The following is a 25,382-nucleotide window of genomic DNA, read 5'->3' on the forward strand; positions in this document are numbered from 1 at the left end:
AGTTTCACATTTAACAGTGAGGATAAAAGAAAACAAAGAAGATAGAGGAACAAATGGAAAAGAATAGAATAGAATAGAATAGAATATACCTTTATTGTCATTGTGACAGAATGGGTTAAACATATTGTGACAACCAGGGTTGGGTAGGGTTACTTTAACTGGATTACTTTCAATGACTTTTGGATTACTCCAATACCAAATATGCAAATAAAAGACAAAATAAACTAAATAGGAATAAAATGACTCCATTTTGTGCAGGCTTGGGGAGTAACGGAACACATGGAAGGGCAAAAATGATGTTGGATTGATTTTCATTTTGTTTCTGTCGCATTTTGTGTTCGTTTTGCCGGAGAACAAAGAGATCAAAGCCAGAAGAGAAAGCTTACCACGTGTTGTGAGTCATCATTTAGGTTATTTTGTCTTTTATTAGCATATTGGCTATTGGAGTCATCCAAAAGTCATTGAAAGTAATCCAGTTCAAGTAACCCTACCCAACAAAATTGGACGTGGCACTCAAGTTTCACATTTAACAGTGAGGATAAAAGAAAACAAAGAAGATAGAGGAACAAATGGAAAAGAATAGAATAGAATAGAATAGAATATACCTTTATTGTCATTGTGACAGAATGGGTTAAACATATTGTGACAACCAGGGTTGGGTAGGGTTACTTTAACTGGATTACTTTCAATGACTTTTGGATTACTCCAATACCAAATATACTAATAAAAGACAATAGAAACTAAATAGGAAGAAAATGACTCCATTTTGTGCAGGCTTGGGGAGCAACGGAATACATGGAATGGCAAAAATGATGTTGGCAAGCTGTTTGGATTTACCGTATTTTCCGGGTTATAGGGCGCACCCCCAAAAAATAGTTTTTGGTCCTATATCTTCCATACGTAAGGCGCACCGGATTATAAGGCGCTACAATGGGAACGTGGACAAAACAGTCAGATGGTTCAGTCCAACTTCTTACCCCCTTAACATTCGGAAAGCTTGAAAAGAAGCAAATACGTGTCTCAGACATATACGGAAACAGTGTCTGTACGATGTCACTCAAATGCATCGTTCCAAATATCATTCGGAAGGTTAAAGTCATGGGATTCAAGAAATGCCAACCATTCCTTAGTTTCTATTTTCTTTTTCGCTCGCAACTTTACTGTGCATATGACAAAAAACACTTGGAATTGAGTTTAATTTCAAAATAGACACTCCATTCCATCCATTATCTGCGCCGCTTATCACAGAAACATCGAGTTCAGTCTGAAACAAGTTACAGGGAAAATATATAGCCGGAGTCGCTCACCGAAGTCGTTGTGTTCAATAATAATGTGCAACCATGGTCCTCTTATATCCATGAGTGTAGTAAATCCAGGAGAGTAAAATATTTACAAATACAGTACAGTAAAATACTGTTTTGAATACAAAGATGACTCACAACACGTGGTAAGCTTTCTCTCCTGGCTTTGATCTCTTTGATCTCCGGCAAAACGAACATCAAATGCGACAGAAACAAAATGAAAATCAATCCAAACAGCTTGCCAACATCTTTTTTGCCGTTCCATGTATTCTGTTACTCCCCAAGCCTGCACAAAATGGAGTCATTTTCTTCATATTTAGTTTATTTTGTCTTTTATTAGCATATTTGCTATTGGAGTAATCCAAAAGTCATTGAAAGCAATCCAGTTAAAGTAACCCTACCCAACCCTGCTCCCGCACCACTCATACCCCATCCTAGTCATCCCTGTATTCTGCCAGTAATGTATTTTGGTATTAAAATTTGAACACGTGAATAGTTGGACATTGTTTGATCTCGTCTTGTAAATTGTTCCAAAATTTGACTCCACACACAGACACACACATACTTTTCCTGGTGGTTCTCACCTTTGGGATTATAAATTTACTACAGCCCCTTAAGTTATAACTTCCCTCTTTCCAAATGAATAATTTATGGATGTTTTCTGGCACTATGTTTTCGTTGTTCTAAAGTTTGACCCCACACACAGACACACACATACTTTTCCTGGTGGTTCTCACCTTTGGGATTATGAATTTACGACAGCCCCTTAAATTATAATTTCCCTCTTTCCAAATGAATCATTTACGGATGTTTTCTGGCGCTATGTTTTTGCTGACCTTAAATAGAATATTTGTCCCCCTGGCCATTAGACTGTTAAATGGTTAATCACACACACAGTAAGCCTACACAGCTGTTAATCTGTACATCTGTTTTTTTGTTTTTGTTTTTTGCACTACTGGCAGTTTTCTTATACCTAGCCACTCCTTTGCACATCTGTTCTCCTTTGCACTATCGTACTCCAGTGTTATTGTTATTGTATAGTGACTTGTTTACCTGACTGCCCATTTTGCACATCTGATTAGCTGCTCCTCTTGCACTCTTTGCACTACTGTATAATACTATACATAGCTATAATTATTTAGTATATTATTAGTACTTAGATACTCCAACTCAATACAACATTTTATTTATATCTTATACATTCAAGGAAACTGTGCGGGTCAGATGTATCGACATTTTGTTCTGTATACACGTGTACAAGAATGACAATAAAGTAGATCTGAATCTAGAAGTTATGAAGTGAAAAATTTTACTAAATCATCTCATTTTAATAATTTGGATAAAAAGGGGCTGTTGTGTAATTTTGTAATGATTGCCCCAGACTTCTGCACAATATGTTAAGTATGGAAGAACTAGAGAACAATATCATAAATACAATGCATTATAGTTTAAAAGGAATTTAGCTTTATTCATTATTGAAATGCTTTTAGATACTTTAGTTTGTATGTCTCTGATGTGTGTTTTCCAGCTTAATTTATTGTCCATTATCCACCCCTAAAAACTTTGATTTCTATTGCAGCACCATCCATTTTGACTTCTAAATCTCGATTTGCCTTGCGATTAGCAAAGAATATGACTTTGGTTTTATTTCAATTTCAAGATGATTTATTTATATCCATCCATACTTTTAGGTTAATTAATTCGAGATTAATACAGGTTACCAAATCAATATAGTTATCATTTGAATATAAAATGTTAGTGTCGTCTGCAGATATGACTATTTTCAATAGTTTTGAAACATTAAAAATATCGTTAATATATAAATTAAATAACTTTGGTCCCAGGATAGAACCCTGTGGTACTCCACAACAGATGGTATAGTATAATTTCTGGCTCGCTCTTATTATTCATGCCTATATGTTTTTATACAGTGCATCCGGGAAGTATTCACAGCACTTTTTTTTGTTATGTTACAGTCTCATTCCAAATTGTATTAATTTAATCTCTTATCTTAAAATTCTACACAAAATACTCCATTATGACAGTGTGAAAAAGGTTTTTTTTTACTTTTTTTGAATTTATTGGAAATAGAAAACTAAGAAATCACATTTACATAAGTATTCACAGCCTTTGCTTAATACTTTGTTGATCCACCTTTGGCAGCAAATACAGCCTCTTTTGGCAGTTTTGCCCATTCTTCTTTGCAATAAGTCTCAAGCTCAATCAGGTTGGATGGGAGACGTTTGTGCACAGCCATTTTCAGATCTCTCCGGAGACGTTCGATCGGATTCGAGTCTGGACTCTGGCTGGGCCACTCCAGGACATTCACGGAGTGGTTCTGAAGCCAATCTTTTGAGATCTTGGCTGTGTGCTTTGGGTCGTTGTCCTGCTGAAAAATTAACCTTCGCCCCAGTCTGAGGTCAAGAGCGCTCTGGAGCAGGTTTTCATCCAGGATATCTCTATATATTGCTGCATTCATGTTTCCTTCTATCCTGACTAGTCTGCCAGTTCCTGCAGCTGAAAAACATCCCCACAGCATGATGCTGCCACCACCATGCTTCACTGTAGGGATGGTATTGGCCTGGTGATGAGCGGCGCCTGGTTTCCTCCAAACGTGGCGCCAGGCATTCACACCAAAGAGTTCAATCTTTGTCTCATCAGACCAGAGAATTTTGTTTCTCATGGTCTGAAAGTCATTCAGGTGCTTTTTGGCAAATTCCAGACGGGCTTCCATGTTCCTTTTACTAAGGAGTGGCTTTCGTCTGGCCACTCTACCATACAGGCCTGATTGGTGGATTGCTGCAGAGATGGTTGTCCTTCTGGAAGGCTCTCCTCTCTCCACAGAGGAACGCTGGAGCTCTGACAGAGTGACCATCGGGTTCTTGGTCACCTCCCTGACTAAGGCCCTTCTTCCCCGATCGCTCAGTTTCGAACGCCGGCCAGCTCTAGGAAGAGTCCTGGTGGTTCCAAATGTCTTCCATTTACGAATAATGGAGGCCACTGTGCTCATTGGCACCTTCAAAGCAGCAGACATTTTTCTGTATCCTTCCCCAGATTTGTGCCTCAAGACAATCCTGTCTCGCAGGTCTACAGACTTTTTTTTGACTTCATGCTCGGTGTTTGTGCTCTGACATGCACACTCAACTGCGGGACCTTATATAGACAGGTGTGTGCCTTTCCAAATCATGTCCAATCAACTGAATTGACTGCAGGTGGACTCCAATTAAGCTGTAGAAAGATCTCAAGGATGATCAGTGGAAAAAAGATGCACCTGAGCTCAATTTTGAGCTTCATGGCAAAGGCTGTGAATACTTATGTAAATGTGATTTCTCAGTTTTCTATTTTTAATAAATTCAAAAAAAGTAAAAAAAAAAACTTTTCACATTGTCATAATGGAGTATTTTGTGTAGAATTTTGAGATAAGAGAATACAATTTGGAATGAGGCTGTAGCATAACAAAGCGGCAGCTGCCCTATTGTTTTATTGTCTGCTCCTATCTTCGGTGTTTTTTCTTCCCGTTTTGACAACTACACTATGGATTACTTCTATCCTATGGACATGGGTTTTAACGCACAAGAAATGCGTGTATTCAAGGAATTTCAACTCCTTGCCCTGAAAAATTCTCGTGCCGGCGTGATGAAGGGGCCTATCGTGGAAGAAAAGCCGGAGCTAGCGAAGCGGCTAGCGGCGTTATAAGTCTTCGGTACCATCCGTAATCATGGTAAATGCGAACTCACGACCAAATAAGATCATGGAGTGCTGGTGGAAAACATCGAAGCGCACAGGGAGCGCAGTTGCTGTGTTTTGCGGAAACGTGGCTCACGTTTAGCATTCCGGACGCTAACGTGTAGCCACCCGGAGCTACCCGGAGCAATCCGGCTTCAACGCCGCTAAACAGAGACACGAAAGCCGGGGGGCATCGGAGAGGAGGCGGACTTGCTAACACGAGACGGTGTATCCCTGGATTTTCACAAAGAAAAGTTTTCCATCTGCCGCAGGGATGTCGAATTTTTGGACTGGCGTGACGTCATCCACTCCGCTACAAGCACCCCTAGCTCATCATGTTAATCTATTAATAAACAACAGGGTAGACTGCTGGAAGTGTGAATTTCCCTACGGGGATGAATAAAGTATCTATCTATCTATCTAACAAAATTTGGAAAAAGTGAAGCGCTGTGAATACTTTCCGGATGCACTGTATGTTTTATATCTGGATTCGGCTTCCTCAGCTATTAGTTTAATACATTTTCTATGTAAGGTGTTCTTTTTTTCTTACAAAGGAGAGGAAGGAGAGAAATATGACTCGGATCAGTGATAACAGCTCGGTCCGGTGGGACCAGTGTGGGATAACGGCGTTGACCGTTCTTGCACAAATGTCGCTCCGGAACGCAAACAAACATCGGCCCACGCGGGAATCGTCCGTTACACAGAGACGTGAACGCTAATGGACTGATATTAAAGACATGCATCACAGTACGCCGCCCACGACCACACACAGAGGCGAGAGGCGCTCTTCTTTCAGCCAAACACTAATAGGATCTTTGTGCACAGCTCTGTCATTGAGAAAAGGCTCCCGCCCAGTTTTCCGTTTTATGAGGTTTATTTTTTGCTTCCAGTCGTGTTGCAACAAACATCGACCACAAAATCGACAAATAACCGGAAAACAAGAAAGGGATAATGGGTTAAAGCCAAGGGATTATCATTATATCAATCATTTGTTATTCCCTAAATCATCTCATCTCATTAGCTACACCGCTTGTCCTCAGTAGGGTCACGGGGGTGCTGGAGCCCATCCCAGCAATCATCGGGCAGTGGGCAGGGGACACCCTGAACTGGTTGCCAGCCAATCGCAGGGCACACGGGGACAGACGACTCATTCGCTCATTCACACCTAGGGACAATTTGGACCGGCCAATTCACCTGAAATGCATGTTTTTGGAATGTGGGAGGAAACCGGAGTGCCCGGAGGAAACCCACGCAAGCACGGGGAGAACATACAAACTCCGCACAGAAAGTCTGGAGCTGGATTTGAACCCACGACAGGTTCCCATGACATGAACTGTGCCGCACAAGCGCTAACCACTGCGCCGCCGTGCTGCCATTTGTTATTCCATTAAAAAAAAAAAAAAAAGAAGCGTGATATAGTATTTTACAGTTTTTACAAGTTATTTTTCTCACATCCTTCTCCTCCTCACTCGCTAATAACAATACATGAGCCAAACATGCATTTTCTTGTGAAAAATTTTCAAGTGGGATTGGACGTATACTGAGAGTGACCCACAGGATTCTGACCTGTCACGACCAGTGCAAGCAGAGGACCCAAATGCGTAACGTTTCACACAATGCTTTATTATGGGATCGGGGATGTCGGGGCGAGAGGGAAAAGATAGCAATCAGATGCTTGATGGGCAGGAGGAGCGGGAAGCCCTTGCGGACGAAGCGTGGTCGGAGATCGGAACAAGTTGGGCAGCCGGGACGGGAGATGGAGCGTGATCGGAGAAGTCAGGTAGCTGGGACAAGAGGGAAGTCAGAGATTGGGGATTGATACAGGAAACAGAACCAGTGTACGGGTAGCCGGGACAGGAGAACGGAGCATGGTCTGGGATCAATACAGGAAACAAAATCTGGATATGGGTAGCTGGGACAGGAGAACGGAGCTTGGATCGGAAGTCGATAAAGGGAAACAGAATCAGGATAAGGGTAGCCAGGACAGGAGAACGGAGCTTGGATCAGGGATCGATACAGGAAACAGAATCAGGAGACGGGTAGCCGGGACAGGAGAACGGAGCTTGGATTGGGGATTGATACAGGAAACAGAATCAGGATACGGGTTGCTGGGACAGGAGAAGAGAGCTTGGATCTGGGATCAGTACAGGAAACAGAATCTGAATATGGGTATCCGGGACAGGAGAACAGAGCTTGGATCAAGGATTGATACAGGAAACAGAATCATGATACTGGTAGCCGGGACAGGAGAACGGAGCTTAGTTCGGGGGTCGATACAGGAAACAGAATCAGGATACGGGTAGCCCGGAACAGGAGAACAGAGCTTGGATCGGGGGTCGATACAGGAAACAGAATCGGGATACAGGTAGCCGGAACAGGGGAACGGATCTTGGATCGGAGGTCGATACAGGAAAAAGAATCAGGATAAGGGTAGCCAGGGACAGAAAAACGGAGCTTGGATCAGGGATCGATACAGGAAACAGAATCAGGATACGGGTAGGAAAACGGAGCTTGGATCGGGGATCAATACAGCTAACAGGTCGTAATAAAAACGAAAAGCCAGAGTCAAAAGTGCTTGCTACTGTTTTGTTCTCACCCCGATCTGTTTGATTTTGACCACTTGCCCGTTCCGATCAATCTACTCCCGCGACCAACGATCCCCGGATCGGCTCGTTCCTCTTCTCCCCAATAAACTGTCACAGACCAGAAACAGACACAGGACCCAATAGCGCTCGTTTTCTCAGTTTTTATTAATAAAGAGGGAGAGTAGGGCTTGCTTCCACGATCCGATGGTTGACGGACAAGGATAGCAGGAGACGCGGAAGTGGCACTTCCGTGTCGAGCGAGGATGGTTGAAGACAGGCAGGTAATACAAGTCGTTAACCGGGACGGGAGAGCAAGGGCGGTGTCGAGTTTGGAAACAAGGTCGGCAACAGAAGGCAGGCAGGTAGCGGGGCAAAGTCGGTTGGATATCGGGAAGGCAGAACAGGGCGGAGTCAGGTCCGGAAACAGGTTGGCAACGGGTAACGGGCAGAGAAAACAGGGCAGGAACAGAGCCTGAACGTGAGAGCTTGCCGAGCTGGGAGCAACGGTTCGCAGAACGATCTGGCAGGGATCTCTTGAAAGCCGGGGGTTTAAAAGGAGTTAATCAGCCAATCAGCTCGCAGGGTTGTTGGCACCAATTGAGCTGTCACAGGTGCTCTGTGTCACGAAACGGAGTGGGAAACAAGAAAAAATGACCCATTCACGTAGACGTACTCACAATTTATTGGGGGAAGGATGAGGAGGGTGCGCACACTCGACCTGGGGGTCGATGGTTGCGGAGTGGATTAGAAATTTCAAACAAAAGACAAGTTGTCAAAAACAAACAAACAGATTAGACCAAAAACAAAACAGGATCAGATACGGGCAGATTCACAGAACTAGGTATTTTACAGGTTTTAACAGAAGTCTCACGGAGTTTAACCAGGTTCCAGCAACGCACAGTACAAAGGAGCGCGCTTAAGTACTCCAAGAGCAATCAGTCCAATGCGTCTCAGCCGGTGTCAAGTGGCAGGGCCAGCTTGGCGCCATGACAACCGTGCAGGACATGACACTCTGAATCGGCAATCATGACATAAACTGTGAGTGACGTTACGCGATTGGGTTCTGCTTCCGGTTTCCTGTCCTGGTTCCCGACACCTTCCACTTATTTGTTGATAAACGTTTTCATCATTATACTCATTTCTTGTTTTTGCACCGCCCGTTGTAATTTATCATGACAAAAATCACGAAAAAAAGTCTTAAACTGTAGTTTTTATTCGTATTTTTTTTTCGTTTTTTTATCATTCATCGATGACATTTATTGTGAAAGGACGCTTTGCGGCCTTTGGTACCATGCAAAGGTCTTTAGCAAGGGATGATTGACAGGTGGCACGGAACAACAAAGAATCTTCGTTTGACCTTTGCTCAACGGGAACGTCTGAACACGGGACCTGAACCTGAGCCCCTGAACCTCAGGGGGACAACTTTTGTTATTTGAAGTGAGACTGAGTTTCTCATATCAAGAGCTGTGGGGTCCACGGAAGGGAAAGAAAAGGTGATTTTCATATGAAAAGTGTAAGTTTAATATATAAAAATAATATGTTTACTGGCAACCAGTTCAGGGTGTCCCCTGCCCACTGCCCGATGATTGCTGGGATGGGCTCCAGCCCCCCCGCGACCCTACTGAGGATAAGCGGTGCAGCTAATGAGATGAGATGAGATGTTTACTGCAATCTGAATTATTTGTAAAACAACTATACCGTTTGCATAGATCACAGGTGTCAAACAGGCGAGCCGCGGGCCAGATCAGGCCCGCTAAGGGATTGAATCCGGCCCGCCAGACAACACTCAGAGAAGCAAAAGAGAAAAACAAGCTGCAGGTTGAAATATGTCCACTTGATGTTGCCAAAGCCAGGTGCCTCGAACAAAGGCACTGTACTTGTATTTATTTCTCTTTCTCTCTCTCTTTTTCACCTCTTTACTCCCACTCTCTGTCTCTGTCTCTTTCACTCTCTCTGCCTCTCTTTTTCTCTTCCTTTGTTGCTCTTTGTCTCTTTCTCTCTCTGTGTCTTTTTAACTTGACCACGTCTACTCTCCCGTACCGGCTTTCGACCTCTTTTTGTCCCCGACCAAGTCTTCTCTCCTATTCTGGCTTACGACTCGCTTCCGACCCCGACCACGGTTTTGCTCGCCTGTCTGACCCGATTTTTTCGTCCCCGACTCCTTCCGCATTTGGAGCGACCTGCTTCCCGCGTCCAGCAATCACTGGATCGTGGGCGCAACCCTTTCTCTTTCTTCCTATAAAACTTGTGAGAAACGCAACGCAAGTGGGTCCTGTTTCCGTTCTGGTCTTGACAGGAACTGGACACACCTGTGCCCAATCTCCCCACACCTGTTCTTAATTATCCCAAGACTTTGAATTGACTGCACAGACAGCACACCGCGTCAGATCATTGCCATATATATTGGCGCTTTTATTCTGTCTTCTGTTACTGTTCGGATATTGTCAAATTGTATTTTTTTTCTGGACATGTTGTTTGTTTTGAGATCCCTTGTTTGTTTATTACTTCGTTCCCTGCATTTTTATTGCGGTGTTTGTTTCTGGTCTGGATATTGTCAGGTTTGATTTTGTCCGGTTTGTTATCTTTTGTTTTTTTTTTTCGTTAATTTGTTCCTTGCATTGCCATTTGTTAGGAATTATATTATTAAAAAATGTAGCGTTTACCAAATTGTTCGAATTAGTTATCTGACTCCATTAACCAAACATAACCTTCAATCAACTAACAACGCATGCTCGTTTCTTAATGTGAAAAGACGGACAAGAGACCGGCCTTTCCACACGGGGGCAGATTTAATTTCTTAAACAAATAAACTGAGCGAACTCCATCGAATTAGCTGAATTAGCCGAATTAGTGTCGCTCGAGTCTTTGTCGAGCCTCTCTCTCTCGTTCTCTCTCTGATCTTCTGAAGTTCTTCTCTCAACCCACGTCTCTCCCAAGCTGGCGTGCCGGCTCCTCCCATGGGCGGGCCAGGAACGCCCATGTGGGCTCCACCTCGTCACCTCGATGTCTGGACCCCTGCGTTACGAAGGCCCCTCTTGCGCCGGGAAGCGCTGATTATCATATCAGCCCTTCTTCCCAGTTCCTGCAGTTTTCTGTAAACATCATCCTCCACAAGGTTGCATTGACCTAACCCCACAGCTCAGCCAGTGAATATCTTTTGCATTTAAATTTAATTTGTATTTGATTGTACAAAATCCCTTATAGTCAAATATATAAAATCCTTCACCATTTTCATGCTACTTCCGTCATGTCTTCTGTTACCATAGCAGGTTTGTTTTTTTGTTTCTGGTTTGGACACCTAGCTAGTTGTTTCAGGACATTTTTTTGTTCCTGTTTTTTTGTTAATAACTACCATCCTTTGTTGAGCCAACCTGGCTCCATTCAGGCTTCCCTGCATTTGGGTCCATCTATGGCATAGAGTCAACATTAAACCTCGTAACTGAAAATCGCCCCTAGTTACGATAATAATAGGCTGTTATTCTTCTAAATTCTGCAAATTTGGATAAACTAATTAAAAGTAGAGAGAAATATAATAATCTTTCTAAACCATAAATGAAAACGGGGGGTTCTAAAAGGACAACATATGTAGGGTCTCTGTGTGTAGGGCGTGTTTTTATGTGTACCCCACTCTCCCAATAGGTGGCACTGTGGGACCAAGAGTTCGTTATCTGGCGACGAAGCAAATGATTTGTCCAGTCGGTGAAAAGTGCAATATTGGAAAATGGAGGTGTGTTTTTTTTTGTTATTCCCAAAGCAACCATTTTCTGCTTTTATATTCATCTAAGTCAAAGGATGCGTTTCAGAAAAGCTTGCTCTTGGTAGTACTCCAAAAACGGATCCATTTGGTGTCCGGGGTAAGATGTCAGACTGAGCCAAAATGAAACTGCACTTATACACAAAACAACTTAAATGGAGTTCGAATATTACGGCATAATTAGTCATATCTAAAAGTTTTACACTTATATATTCAGGGTTGGGTAGGGTTACTTTAACTGGATTACTTTCAATGACTTTTGGATGACTCCAATACCAAATATGCTAATAAAGACAAAAGAAACAAAATATGAATTAAATGATGACTCACAACACGTGGTAAGCTTTCTCTCCTGGCTTTGATCTCCGGCAAAACTAAGATAAAATGCCACAGAAACAAAATGAACATCAATCCAAACAGCTTTTTTTTTAGCAGATTTGGTATTGGAGTAATCCAAAAGTCATTGAAAGTAATCCAGTTCAAGTAACCCTACCCAACCCTGGTTGTCACAATATGTTCAATCCATTTTGTCACAATGACAATAAAGGTATATTCTATTCTATTCTATTCTATTTGTTCCTTTATCTTCTTTGTTTTCTTTTATCGTCCATGTTAAATGTGAAACTGGAGTGCCACGTCCAATTTCGTTGGGTAGGGTTACTTTAACTGGATTACTTTCAATGACTTTTGGATGACTCCAATACCAAATATGCTAAGAAAAGACAAAAGAAACGAAATATGAATAAAATGATGACTCACAACATAGGGTAAGCTTTCTCTCCTGGCTTTGATCTCTTTGATCTCTGGCAAAACAAAGATAAAATGCCACAGAAACAAAATGAACATCAATCCAAACAGCTTTTTATTAGCATATTTGGTATTGGAGTAATCCAAAAGTCATTGAAAGTAATCAAGTTAAAGTAACCCTACCCAACCCTGGTTGTCACAATATGTTCAATCCATTTTGTCACAATGACAATAAAGGTATATTCTATTCTATTCTATTCTATTTGTTCCTTTATCTTCTTTGTTTTCTTTTATCGTCCATGTTAAATGTGAAACTGGAGTGCCACGTCCAATTTCGTTGGGTAGGGTTACTTTAACTGGATTACTTTCAATGACTTTTGGATGACTCCAATACCAAATATGCTAAGAAAAGACAAAAGAAACGAAATATGAATAAAATGATGACTCACAACATAGGGTAAGCTTTCTCTCCTGGCTTTGATCTCTTTGATCTCCGGCAAAACAAAGATAAAATGCCACAGAAACAAAATGAACATCAATCCAAACAGCTTTTTATTAGCATATTTGGTATTGGAGTAATCCAAAAGTCATTGAAAGTAATCAAGTTAAAGTAACCCTACCCAACCCTGGTTGTCACAATATGTTTAACCCATTTTGTCACAATGACAATAAAGGTATATTCTATTCTATTCTATTCTATTTCTTCCTTTATCTTCTTTGTTTTCTTTTATCCTCATTGTTAAATGTGAAACTGGAGTGCCACGTCCAATTTCGTTGGGTAGGGTTACTTGAACTGGATTACTTTCAATGATTTTTGGATGACTTCCGTGTTCGGATCACAATCCGAGTACGAGGGCGACTTTCTTCCAGAGCCTAGCGAACGCCGGATCGTGAGCGGCCCTTCCTCTTTTCCTTCAACAAAACTTGTGAGAAACGTAACGCAATTGGGTCCTGCTTCCGTTCTGTTTGTATCATCACATTATTCATTTGGTTGTATTAATACTACCTCGTGATTAGCACCCTGAGGGTGGGGATAATGTTTTTGTTTGGTATCTAAGTATATACTTTATATCTGTCTGTCCAGCCAAGAAAAGGGTGAAGGAGTTCAGATATGAGCACCATCTTTTACAAGTACTCGGGTAGGTTACCCTAGATGTGAAAAAAAAACACCCAAAAATGCCCTTTTGGTTTTGTTGACACAACATTTTTGGTTTTTGGACTCGTCAACGGAAAAACCCAGGGATCTCCGGATCTCAAAATTCTGGACTCGTCAACGGAAAAACCCAGGGATCTCCGGATCTGAAAATTCCGGACTCGTCAACGGAAAAACCCAGGCATCTCCGGATCTCCAAATTCTGGACTCGTCAACGGAAAAACCCAGGGATCTCTGGATCTCAAAAAATCCGGACTCGTCAACGGAAAAACCCAGGGATCTCCGGATCTCCCAATTCTGGACTCGTCAATGGAAAAACCCAGGCATCTCCGGATCTCCAAATTTCGGACTCGTCAACGGAAAAACCCAGGGATCTCCGGATCTCAAAATTCCGGACTCGTCAATGGAAAAACCCAGGGATCTCCGGATCTGAAAATTCCGGACTCGTCAACGGAAAAACCCAGGCATCTCCACATCTCCAAATTCTGGACTCGTCAACGGAAAAACCCAGGGATCTCTGGATCTCAAAAAATCCGGACTCGTCAACGGAAAAACCCAGGGATCTCCGGATCTCAAAATTCCGGACTCGTCAATGGAAAAACCCAGGCATCTCCGGATCTCCAAATTCCGGACTCGTCAACGGAAAAACCCAGGGATCTCCGGATCTCAAAATTCTGGACTCGTCAACGGAAAAACCCAGGGATCTCCGGATCTCAAAATTCTGGACTCGTCAACGAAAAAACCCAGGGATCTCCGGATCTCAAAATTCCGGACTCGTCAACGGAAAAACCCAGGGATCTCCGGATCTCAAAATTCTGGACTCCTCAATAGAAAAACCCAGGGATCTCCGGATCTCAAAATTCCGGACTCGTCAATAAAAAACCCAGGCATCTCCGGATCTCCAAATTCTGGACTCGTCAACGGAAAAACCCAGGGATCTCCGGATCTCCCAATTCTGGACTCGTCAATGGAAAAACCCAGGGATCTCCGGATCTCCAAATTCTGGACTCGTCAATAAAAAACCCAGGGATCTCTGGATCTCAAAATTCTGGACTCGTCAATGGAAAAACCCAGGGATCTCTGGATCTCAAAATTCTGGACTCGTCAACAGAAAAATCCAGGAATCTCCGGATCTCAAAATTCTGGACTCGTCAACGGAAAAACCCAGGAATCTCCGGATCTCAAAATTCTGGACTCGTCAACGAAAAAACCCAGGGATCTCCGGATCTCAAAATTCTGGACTCGTCAATGGAAAAACCCAGGGATCTCCGGATCTCAAAATTCTGGACTTGTCAACGGAAAAACCCAGGGATCTCCGGATCTCAAAATTCCGGACTCGTCAACGGAAAAACCCAGGCATCTCCGGATCTCCAAATTCTGGACTCGTCAACGGAAAAACCCAGGGATCTCCGGATCTCAAAATTTCCAATTTTTGGATGTTTTCTGGCACGATGTTTTTGTTGACCTTAAATAGCAGTTGTGAAGTGAAAAATTTTACTAAATCATCCAAATTTAATAATCTGGACTGCAGGAATAAAATATTAGTATGCTTTCAATATCCTACCCTGTTGTCCTACCACTGTTGTTGAACCTTTTCTAATTTTGGGGGTCATTAGGAATCTGACCACATTCTGCCAGTTGAATTCCCTCGGAAACATAGAGTTAGTGGATGAGCACTGTCATAACCCAGAAGACTGAGTGTTTGGCCAAAACTGAGAGTCTCTCAGGGGAAAAGCTGTCACTGGCCAGAAACAGAGACAGGACCCAGTAGCGTTCGTTCACTCAGTTTTATTGATAAAGAGAGAGAGCAGTGCTTGCTTCCACGATCTGATGATCGACGGACAGGGGTAGCAGATGGCAGGGACGCGCAAGTGGCACTTCCGTGTCAAGCGGGGATAATCGTAGGCAGCAGGGATACTGGTCACTAGCCGGGACAAGAGAGCAAGGGCGGTATCGAGTCCAGAAAAGAGGTCGGTAACAGGTATCAGGCAGGAAACAGGGCAAAACAGGTCGATGGTCGGGATGGAAGAGCAGGGCAGAAACGGGTCCAGAAACAGGTCAGCAACAGGTATCAGGCAGGAGAAAACAGGGCAGGAAAATGTCGGAAAGTATGAGCTTGCCTAGCTGGGAGCATAGGTTCGCAAACAGTCTGACAGCTTCTTTTTGGATGTCGGGGGTTTAAAAAGAGTCAGGGAACCAATCAGCGATCAGGGCTGTTGGCGCCGATTGGGCAGTCGCAGGTGCCCCGAATCAGCAATCATAACAGTAATCATGACAGATACAGAAAACCATAAAGCCGACATACTGTACTCGTAAAATGATTCCCAATATGGTAGTTAGCACTTCTGTGTCGAGCGAGGATAATCGTAGGCAGCGGGGATACTGGTCACTAGCCGGGACAGAAGAGCAAGGGAGGTATTGAGTCCAGAAAAGAGGTCGGTAACAGGTATCAGGCAGGAAACAGGGCAAAACAGGTCGATGGTCGGGATGGAAGAGCAGGGCAGGAACGGGTCCAGAAACAGGTCTGCAACAGGTATCAGGCAGGAGAAAATAGGGCAGGAAATTGTCGGGAGGTATGAGCTTGCCTAGCTGGGAGCATAGGTTCGTAAACGGTCTGACGGCTTCGGTCTGATTGTGAGACATATTGCCTAAAGTCACGACAAAGAATAAGGTCGGTTCGAATCCGTCAACACTCTCATTATCAGTAAAAAGAAAATTGCAGAAGCGACCAAAAACAAGCAAGCTGAGCTGTTCCACATTGCGGCGGGGCATGTTCTGCGGATTTTTGTCTTTGATGGTGCTCGTTCTCGCTGATGTGTGAAATCACCGAGATCGGTTTTCCCACGAGGGCCTCGTTACTCCCGATCTCCGAGCCCGACAGCGTTGTTGTCATCACGTCGAACGCATATTCTTCTGCTAGTGCTGCTCTTTCTGCTTTGCCAGTCGCTGCAGGCAAAGACTCTCAGGCGAAAGCTTCAGACGGATGTTCGGGAATGGAAGAAAGTTTGCCAAAAATAGACAAGATCCCAAAGAGAACGCACGCTTCATGTGCAATGACGCATCCCCGTCATGATTGCTGATTCGGGGCACCTGCGACTGCCCCGTTGGCGCAGAAAGCCCTGGTCGCTGATTGGTTCCCTGACTCTTTTTAAACCCCCGGCTTCCAAGAGGAAGCCGTCAGACCGTCTGCGAACCTAGGCTTTCACCTAGGCAAGCTCTGCACTATCTGACATTCTGCTGCCCTGTTTTCTCCTGCCTGATACCTGTCGCCGACCTGTTTCTGGACCCGTTTCTGCCCTGCTCTTCCATCCCGACCAGCGACCTCTCTTGCCCTGTTTCCTGCCTGATACCTGTTGCCGACGTCCTTTCTGGACTCGATACCACCAGTGCGCTCCCGTCCCGGCTGGTGACTAGTATCCCTGCTGCTTGCGATTATCCTCGCTCGACACGGTAGTGCTAACTACCATATTGGGAATAATTTTACGAGTAAAGTATGCCAGCTTTATGGTTTTCCTGTATCTGTCATGATTAGTGTCATGATTGTTGAATCGGGGCACCTGCGACTGCCCCGTTGGCGCAGAAAGCCCTGGTCGCTGATTGGTTCCCTGACTCTTTTTAAACCCCCGGCTTCCAGGAGGAAGCCGTCAGACCTTCTGCGAACCTATGCTTTCAGCTAGGCAAGCACTGCACTATCCGACATTCTCCTGCCCTGTTTTCTCCTGCCTGATACCTGTTGCCGACCTGTTTTTGGACCCGTTTCTGCCCTGCTCCTCCGTCCCGGCCATCGACCTGTTTTGCCCTGTTTCCTTCCTGATACCTGTCGCTGACCTCTTTTCTGGACCCGTTTCTGTTTCGCTCCTCCGTCCCGGCCATCAACCTGTTTTCCCAATGCCTACGACTACCCTCGCTCGACACGGAAGTGCCACTTCCGCATTTCTGCCGTCAGCTACCTGTGACCTATGCTTTCAGCTAGGCACGCTCTGTACCTTCTGACATTCTCCTGCCCTATTTTCTCCTGCCTGATACCTGTTGCCGACCTGTTTTTGGACCCGTTTCTGCCTTGCTCTTCCGTCCTGGCCATCGACCTGTTTTGCCCTGTTTCCTGCCTGATACCTGTCGCCGACCTCTTTTCTGGACTTGTTACTGCCCTTGCTCCCCCGTCCCGGCTATAGACCAGCTTTCCTGCCGCCTGTTTTTGCCTGCGTTTTTTTGCTCTTGTTTTGCCAAGCCTTGTGAATCCCCGTTTTGCCCGTGTTTTTGTTCTTGTTTTGCCAAACCTGTGAATCCCCGTCTTTGCTTGTGTTTTTTGCTCTTGTTTTGCCAAGCCCTGTGAATCCTTGTTTTGCCTGTTTTTTGCTCTTGTTTTGTTTTGTTACTGTTTGGTTCTCACCCCGATTTGTTTGATTTTGATCAAGTCCTCGTTCCTATCAATCTACTTCCTACTTCCCCGGATCGAGTGTGCGCTCATTCCTCTTCTCCCCAATGAACTGTGAGTAACGTTACACGAGTGGGTTCTACTCCCTGTTTCCTGTTATGGTTCGTGACAGTTTATTTTTACAGGGGATTTTAAGAGGGACAAGAACAGATTATGTCAAGTACCTTCCAATGAAGCAGAAATACTTTTAGGCGTATTTTTTTTTTAAATCTGTTGGCATTATCGTATGTTTTGGAGTAATTCTTAGACACGGTTGGATTCACTAAACCACAGGTGTCAAACTGCCGGCCCGCGGGCCAAATCAGGCCCGCTAAGGGATTGTATCCGGCCCGCGAGACAACGCTGAGGGAAGCGCAAGAGAAAAACGAGCTGCAGGTTGAAATATGTCCACTTGATGTTGCCAAAGCCAGGCGCCTCTCACAAACGCTGTACTTGTATTTCTTTCTTTCTCTCTCTCTTTCACTCTATCTCTCGTCCTAACTTTTTCTCTCACCTTCTATCTTTTGCTCTTTCACTCGCTCTTTCTCTCTTTTTCTTTCTTTGTTCCTCTTCTTCCCTTTTGCTCTCCGTGTCTTTTTACTTTCTTTGGCTCTCTCTCTTTTTCCTTTTCTCTCTCTCTCTTGCATCCCCCTCTTTCTCCCCTTTTCTTTCTCTCTTTCTATTTCTGTTTGGATTTCTTTTTCTCTCTCTTTCTTCCCCCCTCTTTCACAATTTATTTTTTCTCTTTTGTTCCTCATATCGCTCTCTCTTTTTTACCTCTCTCTCTCTTTCTTTCTCCCTTTCTCTTTTTTATTTGTCCCACCCTCTCTCTTTTTCCTCTCCCTCTCTTTCTCTTATTTCGTTCTCTCTTTTTTCTTTCTCCTCAATCTACTAATCTTTCTTTCTTTGTTTTCTTTCTTTCTTTCCTTCTTTATCCCATCTTTCCTTTTCTTTCTCTCCTTTTCTTTCTCCATTTCCTTCTCTCTTTCTTTCTTTCTTTGTTTTTTTCTGTCCATCTCTCCATTTCATTCTTCCTTCCTCATTAGTCCGGCCCCTGAGAGAAATTTTGTTCTATCTTGTGGCCCCCGAGTTCAAATGAGTTTGACACCCCTGCGCTAGACGGTCCTGGAAGTTACAACTCCATGTTTGCGCACATTTACCTCAAAACGGAAGAATGAAATGTCAATTCAATTGCCAATAGCGGAGAAACCTAATTGGAGTGCGGCAGAGTAGTTTCACCCTCCTCGCCTCCCGCCACCACATCGAGCAGAATATTCAGCGTGAAAAGATCTTGACATTTTAACGCCACGCTCTATTATTCTTCTGAAAAATGAATGAGGAGCGGAGCGAGTGGAACGGAACCCCGCGGAGCTTTTGTCGGTCGGTATTGATCGATACGGTAGCGGAAGGGCAACCGGCAGGCCGCCACGGGGACGCAGGAAGCCGCTCCTCTCTGATCATCTTTTAGCCGGACAGAATGTTTTAGTGGTGTAGTGGTTAGCACCGATGTCTTACAGTGAAGAGATCCAGGGTTCGATTTAGAATCCGGTCACTCTAGATCACAGGTGTCAACCAGGCGGCACGCGGGCCGGATCGGGCCCGCCAAGGGATTGAATCCGGCCCGCCAGACAACACTCGGAGAAGCGCAAGAGAAAAACAAGCTGCAGGTTGAAATATGTCAACTTGATGTTGACAAAGCCAGGTGCCTCTCACAAAGGCACTGTACTTGTATTTATTTCTCCCTTTCTCTTCTTTCTTTCTCATCTTTCTTTCTTTTCTTTCTCTTCTTTCTTTTCTTTCTTTTCTTTTTTTTCTTTCCCTTCTTTCTTTCTCTTCTTTTCTTTCTCTTCTTTCTCTTCTTTCTCTTTCTTTCTCTTCGTTCTTTCTCTCTTTCTCTTCTTTCTCTTTTTTCTTTCTCTTCTTTCTTTCTCTTTGTTTTTTCTTTTCTTTCTCTTCTTTCTTTCCCTTCTTTCTTTAGCTTCTTTCTTTTTCTCCTTTCTTATCTTTCTCTTTTTTCTTTTCTTTATCTTCTTTATATTTTTCTTTCTCCTTTTTCTTTCTCCTTTTTCTTTCTCCTTTTTCTTTCTCTCTTTCTTTCTTTCTTTCTTTCTTTCTTTCTCTTCTTTCTCTTCTTTCTTTCTCTTCTTTCTTTCTTTCTCTCTCTTCTTTCTCCCCCTCTTTCTCTATCTTTTTCTTTTTCTCTTTCTTTTTCTCTTTCTTTTTCTCTTTCTCATTCTCTCTCTTTCTTTCTTTTCTCTTCCCTTCTCTTTAATCTACTAGTCCGGCCCCCAACAGAATTTTTGTTCTATCGTGTGGCCCCCGAGTTAAAATGAGTTTGACACCCCTGCTCCAGATCACAGGTGCCAGATCAGGCCCGCTAAGGGGTTGAATCCGGCCCGCCAGACAACACTCGGAGAAGCGCAAGAGAAAAACAAGCAGTCTCTTTTTGTCATGCCCTACATGGAAGAAGAAAACCTCTTGCGCTCCCCCAAATGAGAGTGCCACTGCCCCCTAGTGTAGTGAAGTTGCAGTTACATTTTAATCTAGGACAGTTACAATTTTCTTTAAACTTACAGAGGTCAAACGCGCCCCTTTTGACTGAGCCTCCAAGGCACAGGTGTCAAACAGGCGGCCCGCAGGCCGGATCAGGCCCGCTAAGGGGTTGAATCAGGCCCGCGGGACAACACTCAGAGAAGCGCAAGAGAAAAACAAGCTCCAGGTTGAAATATGTCAACTTGATGTTGCCAAAGAAAGGTGCCTCGAACAAAGGCACTGTACTTATTTATTTCTCTCTCTCTCTCTCTCTCTCTTTTCCACCCCTTTTCTCCCACTCTGTCTCTTTCACTCTGTGTCTCTCTTTTTCTCTTCCTTTGTTGCTCTTTGTTTCTTTCTCTCTCTTCTTTTGCTCTAACTTCCTTTTTTCCTTTTCTCTCTTTTCTCTTTCTCTCTTCCTACCCTTCGCACTTTCTTTTCTCTTTTCTCTCCCTCTGTCTTTCTATTTCTCTTTGCATTTCTTTCTTCCTCTCCCTTTCTTTTCCCCCTCTCTCATGACTTTCTATCTCTTTTGTTTCTCACGCTCTCTCCCTCTCTCTCTTTTTCTTTCTTTGTCCCACCCTTTCTCCTTTTCCCACCCTCTTTCTCAATTTTTCTTATCTCTCTTTTTCTTTCCCTTTAATCTACTAGTCCGGCCCCCGACAGAATGTTTGTTCTATCGTGTGGCCCCTGAGTTCAAATGTGTTTGACACCCCTGCTCTAGATCGAAGGGCCACACGGTACAGAAACAAGTCTGATGGAGGGCCGGACTAATACATTAAGCAGTAAAAGAGAGAGAAAGAAAAAAGGGAGAGAAAAATGAAGGAAAGGAAAATACGACGGAAAGAGAGAAAGGAGAATGAGAGAGAGGGAGGAAGAGAGAGAGGACTAAAGAGAGAAAAAAGAGAACAAGACAGAAAGAGAGAAAGACAGAAAAGGAGGAAGAGAGAGAGAGGGAGAGAGAGAGAGAGAGAGACAAAGCAAGCCAAAACAAACTGGATGTAGTGATGTGGTGTGGGCAGTCTGAAATAGTAGAAAAGACAAAAAAAAGAATGATGTCAGAGGTGGATCTAGAAGCGGAGAAGCTGGCAAAACACAAAATTATTGTCAGAACCAGAACAGGAAACAGAACCCACTCGCGTAACGTTACTCACAGTTTTATTGGGGAGAAGAGAAAGTCGCACGGAGTAGGTTGCTCAGACGCAGAAGTGGGACTTCCGTGGCGAGCGATGGCGGTGTCGGGAACGGAAAAAAGTCGAAAGCCAGGAGAAGAGAGTAGATGTTGTCGAGAACAAAAACGGATCGTTATTCAGGACGGGAGAACAGACGTGGTTGAAATCAAACAGATCGTGGCGGGAGAAAACGCTGTGAACGCGGGAGTGGGACTTCCGTGGCGAGCGATGGCGGTGTCAGGAACGGAAAATGTCGAAATCAAACAGATCGTGGCGGGAAAAAACGCTCTGAACGCGGGAGTGGGACGTCCGTGGCGAGCGATGGCGGGTTCGGGAACGGAAAAACAGGTCGGTAGCTGGGACTGGGAGAGCAAAGCACGGTCGAGGTCAGAATTGAGTCGTAAGCCAGAACAGGAGAGTAGACGTAGTTGGGGACAAAAAGAGGTTGTAAGCCAGTACAGGAGAACAGACGTGGTCAGGAGCAAAACAGGTCTTAGCTGGAGACAGACGGAAGCAAAAACAGGACAGGTGGGAGGCGAAAAAGGCTTGCCTAGTATACACGGAGATACACAGACGGACTGACAACTGGTGCTGGACCTGTTTATGGTTTGCTCCTCCGCCCCGGGCATTGACCCGTTCTTCTCATTTTCAACAACTACCTTCACTCGTGCCACCTCCCTGCCCTAGCTACCTGCTACTCGTGACCAATGATCGTCGGATCGTGGATGCAAGTCCCTTCCTCATTTTAAATAAAACCGAGTAAAACGAACGCAAATGGGTCCCGTCTCCGTTCCTGGTCCGTGACACTGTACCCTGTTCCAAACCTTTTGGAGCAGCCCGAGCAATATGCCCCAAAATATGTAAAACAAGATGCAGAGAAGTCTTGGCGTGAGAGGGAGAGCTTGTTTAATTATCTTAACTATTTTTATATCCTAAGACAGCATCTCGTATTACTTTCGCCCGTCCCCCTCGCAATGACGCACGTGTTTATCTCAAAATGCACGCTACCAGACAGAATGTTTTGTCCTCTTCCGATTTTCCCGATTTCCCAATTTCCAAGAACTGTTGGGGTCGACTTGAAGCCAAGAAGAACTTGGCAAAGAAGAACATTATTCCTTAGCAGCCCAAGGTGATTATTAATAACATTCTGTGACATTTACACTCGGGAGAAACAAGCCAGGAGTTTCCCGTTTTAAACTAATGCGTTCTCCTTATGGCAAGCCCGACTCCAACAATCCACAACAATAGGCCTCCTCTGGGGGAAGAATGGAACAAATTAGATTTGAATAGAAGGTAGAAGGTACCAGATTGTGACACACACTTAAACAAATCTGGCATTACTGAGGATAATCCAATAGCCAATTTGCTGGAGGGATAACCCCCCCCCCCCCTCCTCCTTGATCCATTCATTTCTAGAAGGCAATTTCTTTCGGAGTCAGCTGGAGTAAGAAGCGAAAATCCATTACCATACCCCACACAAAACAAACACCCGCGTGTAGGCACTCGCACATCCATCTTTCATCCACTCACCCGATCATGCTTTTAGATTAAGCCGCTTTCCTCCCCAAAGAGGAGCAGCGTAATCATGAAAGTGTCGTTCCGCTTTTGCTTCAGTTACTGTCTTGCACGTGTTCCACCTTCCAGCTCTCCGTTTCTTGATTTTCCTCACCCGTTTTCCGTCCCTTTTCCTTCTTACTTGTCGCCTGTCGCCGTCATTCCTCTTTGGTCTGTTTAGGTTTGCCGGCGACGTCTCACCGGAGCAGGTGACGGTGTTTCAACAAGCGGTGCCTCCAAAGTTGTCGAGTGCCAATTACCGTCTCGCTTTCCTTGTCCTCTGGGATGGACACCGTTTTGGAGAAGCTGTCTTTGGACACACAAGCACTCGGTCTTTGTCTTGGACCTGTTGAAGAAGGGCTTTTATCTTAGAGTTTTCGCCGAAACACTCCATATCCATTTTGTCTCTGGGCTCGAAGGTCTCCTTCTCGATTTCTGGGAATTGAGCAAGATGATATTTTTATCTCCAGACATGGCGTGTTACAAAAATCATTTTACCGATAAAAAGACCAAAAATGAAGGACACTTTTACCATAAATTCTGCGCTCACTTTTGCCCCATTTATTCACAGTTCGTGTGGTTGCCGGCTAGTAGAAAGGATTCTTCTCCTGCGGTGTCTCTGTCATGGTTGCCATGGCGCCCGATTGGCCCCGCCTGTGTGGCGCCAGCTGCGGCTCCTTGACAGATTGGCTTTCCGTCTATTTAAGCTCGGTGCTCTCACTCTTCCTTGGTCAGTCTGTCGACGAACCTCTGCCCTGCAAGACGTGGGTTTTGACTTTGTCCTGCCTGTGTTCCCTGTCCGGTATCGTTCCCGTCTATTTTTGTCCTGTTCATTATTGTCATGATTGCCGATTCAGAGCACCTGCGACTGCTTAATTGACGCCAACAGCCCTGAGAGCTGATTGGCTGATGAACTCCTTTTAAACCCCCGGCTTTCAAGAGATCCCTCTCAGATCGTAATGCAAGCTCTCACGTCAGACTCTGTTCCTGCCCTGTTTTTCTCTGCCTGATCCTCGTTGCCAACCTGTTTCCGGACCCGACTCTGCCCCGTTCTGCCTTCCCATTATCTGACCTGTTTTGCCCCGCTACCTGCCTGACTCCTGTTGCCGATCTTGTTTCCGAACTTGACACTGTTGTGCTCTCCAGTCCTGGCTAACGACTTGTATATCCTGCCTGTCTTCGACCCTCCTCGCTCGACACGGAAGTGCCACTTCCGCGTCTCCTGCTATCCTTGTCCCTCAACCATCGGATCGTGGAAGTAAGTCCTGCTCTCCCTCTTTATTAATAAAAATGAGCGCTATTTGGTCCTGTGTCTGTTTCTGGTCTGTGACAATTATTCTCTCAAGTTTCACTCCCGTCTAGTTTCTTGTGTTTAATTTCGATATCCTGTTTTATTATCAATCCTGCCTGTCCCGTCCTGTACGGTATCGACCCCATCTGTCCGATATCTTCTCGGGCAATTGGTATCGTTCTCGTCAACCTCTGGCTTCCTATCGTTCCACGCCAGACCGCTGCCTAACGTGCATGACTCCCCATTTCCCGTAAAATAAAAGCTTGTGTGAGAATCGTCACGCGGTTGGGTCCTGATCCTGTTCTTGTTCATGACAGTCTCTTTTTGTACGTCAAGTATCTAAATTTGTGAAAATGTCGGCTATTCCTGTTGGTATTTCCTGTCCGGTATTGTTCCTGCTTACTTTGTCCTGTTTAATATCGGTTTCCAGTTTTGTTCCCGTCTATTTTTGTCCTGTTTATTATATCAATCCTGTCTGTCCTGTCCTGTCAGGCAATTGGTATCGATCTCCTCGGTCTCTGGCTTTCTATCATTCCACGCCAGACCGCTGCCTAACGCGCATGACTCCACATTTCCCGTAAAATATAAGCTTGTGTGAGAATCGCCACGCGTTTGGGTCCTGATCCTGTTCCGGTTCTTGACAGTGTCCTACTAATGACCACCACATCGTAGTTGGGGAAATTGTACTCAAGCCACTTAACCCTTATTGTTAAAAGCAAGTCTTGATCTTCAATAATTTTAACATCATCCGTTTCAATAGCCTTCAAGGACTCTGCTCGTCCTGGAGATTAAAATGAAGCAAGCCGTGTCCGACAGCACCTGGAAAACGTCCATCGATTTCGCTCGTCTTTTTCCTTCTTCAATGAAAGAGGCTGAAAAAGATCTGAGGGCGGATCGGATTCCTTACTCTGTTTCCAAATCCGTCAGGAGAGCCTTTTGAACTCTCCCACGTGGATGCCGGCTTATCCCGCCACTTCAAAGAAGCTGGAGATGATGCATTACATCAGGACCATGGCGACCATTGACATGTCCTCTAATCTCCAGGCAGCAGCCAGGAGCTTTGTATTAGCCTCGCGCTTTGCTAGGTAGTGAAGGATTTTATACATTTGACTATAAAGGATCTTATACAATTGAATACAAGTTACCGTATTTT

At 44.4% G+C, this 25,382-nt stretch overlaps 1 long non-coding RNA gene across 1 annotated transcript; it reads left to right on the forward strand.

The window, feature by feature from the left end:
• Window positions 1-11,320: 11,320 nt before the first annotated feature.
• On the forward strand, window positions 11,321-13,665 carry LOC148368493 (uncharacterized). The gene is made up of 3 exons (XR_015849863.1): window positions 11,321-11,466; window positions 13,198-13,252; window positions 13,354-13,665. It is a non-coding gene; the product is annotated as an uncharacterized LOC148368493 (long non-coding RNA).
• Window positions 13,666-25,382: the final 11,717 nt, after the last annotated feature.

The sequence above is a fragment of the Urocampus carinirostris genome, chromosome 3 (genome assembly GCF_059441175.1).
Source record: "Urocampus carinirostris isolate Australia breed hairy pipefish chromosome 3, RoL_Ucar_1.0, whole genome shotgun sequence".
NCBI lineage: Eukaryota > Metazoa > Chordata > Actinopteri > Syngnathiformes > Syngnathidae > Urocampus > Urocampus carinirostris.